Below are 6,822 nucleotides of genomic sequence, written 5' to 3'. Positions count from 1 at the left end.
GTAAATTTAGGGGTGACTCAACATTTAGCAACAGCCCTCTATTTACCTGTATAATTACAGATTCGACTCGGCCGGAAAAGAGAAATAAAAGATGAAGAAATTTATGACAACACTTTTGGTTTGATACTTCTCTTTAGAGCCAGAACCAACTCACTACATTTAGATTTAACAAAAAGACACCAGAATGGGAACACCTGTTGTCCTTTTTGTGTTAATACAGAAGAAGATATATTAAAGCAATAAAACAATTGGACTTCAGCAACCTTATGAAGAGATTGAAAGTTATATAGTTGGAAAATTTCTATTTACAGATCATAATGAAATAAGAAAAGAAACCTTATACATGATGTGGAAAAAAAGATAAAAAAGAATGAAAGACCTCAACAATTAAAAATAACTTTGAAGATTACCTAAGAGGCGCCTTTGTAAAGGCATTGCCTCGACCCATAACCATCATACTCCGTAATTTAAGGAAGGAAAACCTAATCATATTTAACTTGCCAGAGCCTATAGCAGGAGAGGAAACAGAAAACTTGAAGCTAGATGAAGAGAGGTGCAACGAAATTTTCACAAAAGAACTTAACCTTAATAAAGACGAATGGAAAATTAAAGATGTAGTAAGGTTAGGTAGGCCACGACTGCAACAAGGACAAAACAATGAGGCGATAGGCAGATCAAGGCCCAGACCACTCCTAGTGAAACTCAGCCATGAGAGGGAAAAGTGGAACATATTAAAAAGTGCCAGACTACTAAGGAATGCAAAGAAGGATATTTACAAAAAAATATCTATAGTTCCAGACATGACTGCTAAAGAAAGAGAAAAAGATAGCATATTAAGATCTGAATTAAAGAAAAGGCTGGATAGCAAAGAGGAAGGATGGTTCATAAAAAGGAAGTCCAGGGGAATATAGATAGAAACAAAAGAATTGTTAGAAGTGTAGATGAGTTAGAGGTAGGAAAATGTAAAGTAGATAGAATTGTAAATAATTTAGAGATAGGGGTAATAATATTTTTATGAGTGTAAATAATTTAGAGTTAGGAGAAAATAGAATATCTAGTAGTAATGATAAGAGCTCTGAGGAAGGAAGTAGAAGAAGGGAAATTAGTTTAGGGCAGGTAGGTGAAGGAAGTAACTTTAGTAACAATCTTAGACTATTAGAACTAGAAGAAAAAAGTGTTTTGCAAAAGATGGATAAATGGTTAGATGGTAGAAGCAATTTTGTAAATAGAGAAAGTGAAAAAATAGTGAGCAGGACAGAAGATATATCAAGAAATCTTGAAATAAAGCTTATAAACACCCAAGGACTGACAAAAGCAAAAATAATCGAACTAGTGGAGATAACAAAAGAAAACATAATTATGTGCATCACAGAAACACACCTTAAACAGCAAAAATTACTACTATTCCCAACAAGCATCAGAGTGGTAGACTCAATGAGAGATGAAGACGACACCAAAGGAGGAGGCCTACTAATAATGTATAGAACCAAAGGAGAGATCCAGATGGAAAAAGAAAAGTCGGAACACAAAGACATTCTAATAGTAAAGGTTAATTATAGAACAGCAGTATTCAACATAATTCTGGTCTACATGTCAACTAGTGATAAAGAAAGAAATAAAAGAATAATAAGCGCCTTACATGTAGCCATAGAAAAATCCACAGACCTGCCTGTGATAGTCCTTGGGGATTTCAATGGGCATTTAGGTTTCATAGGGTCACAAGAACTTGACCAAAATGGAAAATATGTTATGGACCTAATGGAAAAATATAAGCTAACGCTATTAAATGGAGATCCCAGCTGCAAAGGAGAGATAACCTGGAGTAGAGGAGATCAGAACAGTGCTATAGATTTTGCCCTAGTCAACAAAAATATGTATAAAAACTATGAATGTATGGAGATAGATGAGGAAAAATATGAATATGATCTATCAGACCACCACCTCATAAAGGTCCAATTCAAAATGAACACTTAAGTAAGGCAAACATTCAGAAAGGAAACAAAAGAAATAAAATATTTGAAAGTCACAGAAGAGTCTACTAGGAAATACCTTGAATATATAGAGTATAAAGTAAGCCAACAAGACAGAAAAGGAGATCTAACCCAGTTGGAAGAAACAATGAGTGAAGCAAAAACAAATAACCTAGAGAAGATAATCAAAAGAAGGTTAAAGACAGGAAAGCAAGAAGAAATAGAACCAGTATGGGTCACCAAAACAATAAAGAAAGAAATAAGCCAAAGAAGGATATATAACAAATTTAAAAGAAAAGCCACAAGAATAGAAGAAAAAAGATACTATGAAGAAGCATATCTTAAACAAAAACAAAAAATACAGATAATGATAAAGAAAGCATATGAAGAATATGAAGAAAAGATTAGAAATGAGATAATGAATGATAAAAACAGACACAGGAAAATCTGAGAATATATAGACATGCTGAGAGAAAAGACCACATCAGAAAAAGAATGGATAAGAATACTCGATGAAAATAAGCAAGAGATGAAGGACGAAACCCTAGGGAAAGAGCTGGTAAAATTCTGGGAAACAATATACCAAAAAGAAGAAAACAAAATAGGAGAGATATGGAATGAAAGCAAGAAAGAACAGTACAAACATGAAATGGAAGAAATAGTGAAAAGATTAGGACAGCAGATGAAATGCCATATATCTTTAAGGGAACATATGCATGGAGTGTATGACCCAACAGAGACAGAGATTAGACCCCATGGAAGAAATCAACATAACAGAAGAAGATGTAAAAAATCAACTTGAGAAAATGAAGACAAATAAAGCACCAGGACCAGATGGAATGAAGCCAGTACTGTTCAAATTACTCTTACAAAGTAATAACCTTCAAAAAGAATTGGCAGAATGCTTAAATAACACTGAAGGGCAGGAAAACGCAGAAAAGCTGGTTTAAATAAAAAACAACACTTACGCTCAAAAAACAAAACCCCACAGTCAAAGATCTAAGGCCAATTGCTCTAACAAATGCATCATATAAAATCTTCATGGGGATCCTGAGAACCAAAATAGAAAAACATATTAGAAGTATAGGAAAAATGAATGAACTGCAATCAGGCTTTACCACACAAAGGAGAGGAATCGATAATTTATATATCTTACAATACTGCATACAAGAAACGTACAGAAGAAAGGACCCATTATTTGTAGTATCAATAGATTTCCAAAAAGCATTTGACTCAGTTACTAGGAAAAAGCTCATTGAGGTCATGATGAAATATAGGCTACATGCAGAAGTAATAAATGCAGTCGCAAAGATATATACAAATGATGTAACAAGCCTGTGCCTCAACAATACAGAACAAAAAGAACTAAATGTAACTAATGGAATAAGACAGGGATGCAATGGCTCAACCATATTCTTTCTATTAATAACGTATCTGATAATAGAAAAATTAGAAAATACAATAGAAGGTTTTAGAAATGAAGTAATAAGGATAGTGGCACTATTATATGCAGACGACGGATTAATACTAGGGCACACACTAGAAGAAATAACAAAATCAATAAAAACCCTAATGGAAATCGCAAGTGAATGTGGCCTAAACATAAACAAGGACAAGAGTAACATACTAATGTACAACGACTGGTACAGTATCGATGATGTGGAGAATATGGAGCACATAGAAGGAATAAAAATAGTTAAGAATATTAAATACTTAGGAGTAACAATCAACAACATGAAAGACTGCTTCAGAGAACAGATAAAAAGGGCCCAAATTAAAGCAAAGCAGATGGCAAATATGGCTAATGCAGTCATCAATAAAAGCTGTAGCAGAGTAAAAATAGGAAAATTGTACTGGAAAGGACTAGCGATGCCTTCATTCATGTATGCAATGGAAGTCATGAAACTTGACGGGAAAACAATAAATGAATTTCAGAAGATAGACAATAAAGTATATAGAGCAATTTTGAAAGCGCCAAGTTACACAGCAAGTTGTGCGTTAAGATCTGAAATAGGGGCCTCTTCCTGCCAATCTAGAGATATCAAGAATAAACTATTCTACCTGAAACATACACTGAAGAATGGTGGAAATAGGCTCCTATATGAGATAAAAATGGATCAGTATGAAAACAAAAAAAACCCTGGATAATGCAAGTAAAAGAGTATATGAAAGAACTAAACATAAACTTAAGTAAAATTGAAGCAGTTAAAGACAAACAGTTAAAAGAAATAATAAACAATTGGGACAGGAAAACATGGCAGAAAGAAATGAATGAAAAGTCAACGTTAAAAATCTACAGAAAATATAAAGAAAACATAAGAGAAGAAATCTGGTATGATAACACTGAAAAAACAATGCTGATCAGTAGGGCCAGACTAGGTATACTAGGATTAAATGATAGAAATAGGATAAAAGGAGAAGATACAAAATGTTTATACTGTGAGGAACAAAATGAAAATTTAGAACATTTCTTACTTTACTGTCCAGCATACAGTGAAATTAGAAATAGATATAGCTTTATGCAGCAACCATATCAAGAAAATAAAGAGGAATTAGTAGCAAATATACTCTTATTGGTAGTACTAATGAGGGAGGAAGTGGAGAATAGGAAAGATTTTATAAAAGAAATGTGGTATTTCAGAGAGAAGAAGCTCAGCAAACACAAACAAAGGAGGAATAAAAGAAGCAAGGGAGCCGTTTCAAAGGCACATCCCACCTACTACTACTACTACTGTATGACCAAAGAGAAAAACGGTAAAAATAGAGGTAAATTTTGTGTAATACCAGTGTTAAAAGCGACACTTTCAAATCTGTTGTAAGGACAACGCCTTATCGCAATTTTCTCTGTATATAATTCTACAATCGCGTTGTTCTTACTTCCCTCCTCGAGAGCGTTCAGCGGGCTTTCCGCCGATGTATATATCTTATAAGATCATATTTTATGTACTTTTATATTCTATGTTGTATGTCTCGCAAGAAACACAAATCGGCTCCCGCCGACCCACTTTTACTCTCGCGGGTCGGATACCACATTTCCGCCCGCATGCTGTATATTTGAATTTCCCTTACCTGTATAAAGAAATTACGGGCTGCTCTGTGAGCAAGAGCCCGTGCTGACACAAGGTCAGCTTAATCAAAAACAAGTAATAAAGATCAGTACACTTCTACCTGCCTCTTTGTCCACACCTCACAACTGGTGACCTCCCGGTTTGGACGGTGACCCAAGCGGTTTTGGCTCAGCCATTAAGGGACTAACTACCGCCGCTCACTTTCAGAGATCTTTAACGGACTCACACGGCGCCTCAGATTAGATCTCTGAAAGCTTCTACTGTGGAAAAAACCAACGTCTCTGTTGGACTAAATACGGCATACCTTCCCAAGGTGTGTTCAGGCGGTCCTCAAACGGTTTGGCCCGCCATTTATGCCCCTGTCGACCGTTTTGTGAGAAAGGACAATGGACGCAGACAGTTCCGCACGAGAGACCCAGGCCTCCCCTGCCTCAACGACAGTCTCGCACACAGCTGCCGCTCAAGCTGTCAAATTGGCCCCCTTCGCAACAACGAACCCAACTGCCTGGTTCATCCGAGCTGAAGGGCAATTCCAGGTCACGGGACTCACGGACAAAGTACTGCAGGCTGACCTCGTCATGGCATCCTCCCGGCAGAGGTATTCGACCGAATAACTCCCTGGCTGACCGGTCGAGCACAGACCGAACCTGTCACACTCGACGAATTAAAAACAAGACTCGTGACAGCCTACTCCACGCCCATCGCTGAGAAAGCCGCCCGCACCCTTGGCTTAGTTACAAACCCGATGCGAGACGCTGACCCACAGGATGCCTGGGACACGGTGATGGGCCTCCTCTGCCTGCCCGAAGTTGGTCCCGATGGGAAGAAAAAGGAAATCAGCTTGAGCTGCGAAATTTTCCTGCGGCAACTCGAGCCAGACGTCCGCGGACAGCTAACGGACGCATACACCCTCCACGACGATGAACTATTGGAGAAAGCTAAAAAGCTGACGCTGTTGGGCAAGGCTGCAAGGCTCGCCGCTCCCCGATCCTCCGTGTGCCTAGCCGCAGAAAAGGGAGAAGAAGAAGAAGACGACCCAACGCAAGACATTGGCGCCGTGACTCAGAGGAAGTCCTCCCACACGCAGCAGGGCGAAAACTCCTGGTGCCACTACCACCGGAGGTTTGGAAGACACTCCAGGAGATGCAAAAGCCCCTGCACCTTCCAGCAGCCAAAAAACGGCGACGGCAGACAAAACCAAAGTCGCCCGTGGCAGCGGCCTCGTCGGAACCACAAGCCGTAGGATTTTATGTCCGCGACGCGATCTCCGGCCAGAGGATGCTGGTGGACACAGGGGCGATGCACTCGATATTCCCGCCGTCAGGAAAAGACCCCAGCCACGGGCCTGACAAACCAACTGCCCTTGTCGCCGCAAACGGGACCCCCATCCATTCCTACGGCACGAAGTCCCTCAAGATATCCATCTTGGGGCGCAACTACGTCTGGAATTTCCCCATCGCAGACGTCAGGATTCCACTACTGGGGGCGGATTTCCTGGCACATAATGGCCTCCTGGTTAACATGGGTCGCAAACGCCTCCTCAACACGGGGACATGCTGTTCCCTACCGCTTGCAGCGGGCCCAGGCGCCCCCACAATTTGTACCATCCCACCCATAAGTACGGCAACCTCCTGCAGGAATTCCCCGAAGTTTTCAAACCGGAACTTCGTCAGGTGGCGGGGACGCCGCCCAAGCATGGAATATTCCACCACATCACCACCCAGGGGCCCCCAACACACACAAAGTTCCGACGACTCCCTCCGAGCCGCCTTCAGGATACAAAA

The sequence above is a fragment of the Macrobrachium nipponense genome, chromosome 25 (genome assembly GCF_015104395.2).
Source record: "Macrobrachium nipponense isolate FS-2020 chromosome 25, ASM1510439v2, whole genome shotgun sequence".
NCBI lineage: Eukaryota > Metazoa > Arthropoda > Malacostraca > Decapoda > Palaemonidae > Macrobrachium > Macrobrachium nipponense.
The sequence above is the reverse complement of the archived record's forward strand: the minus strand, read 5'-3'. Positions refer to the sequence as shown.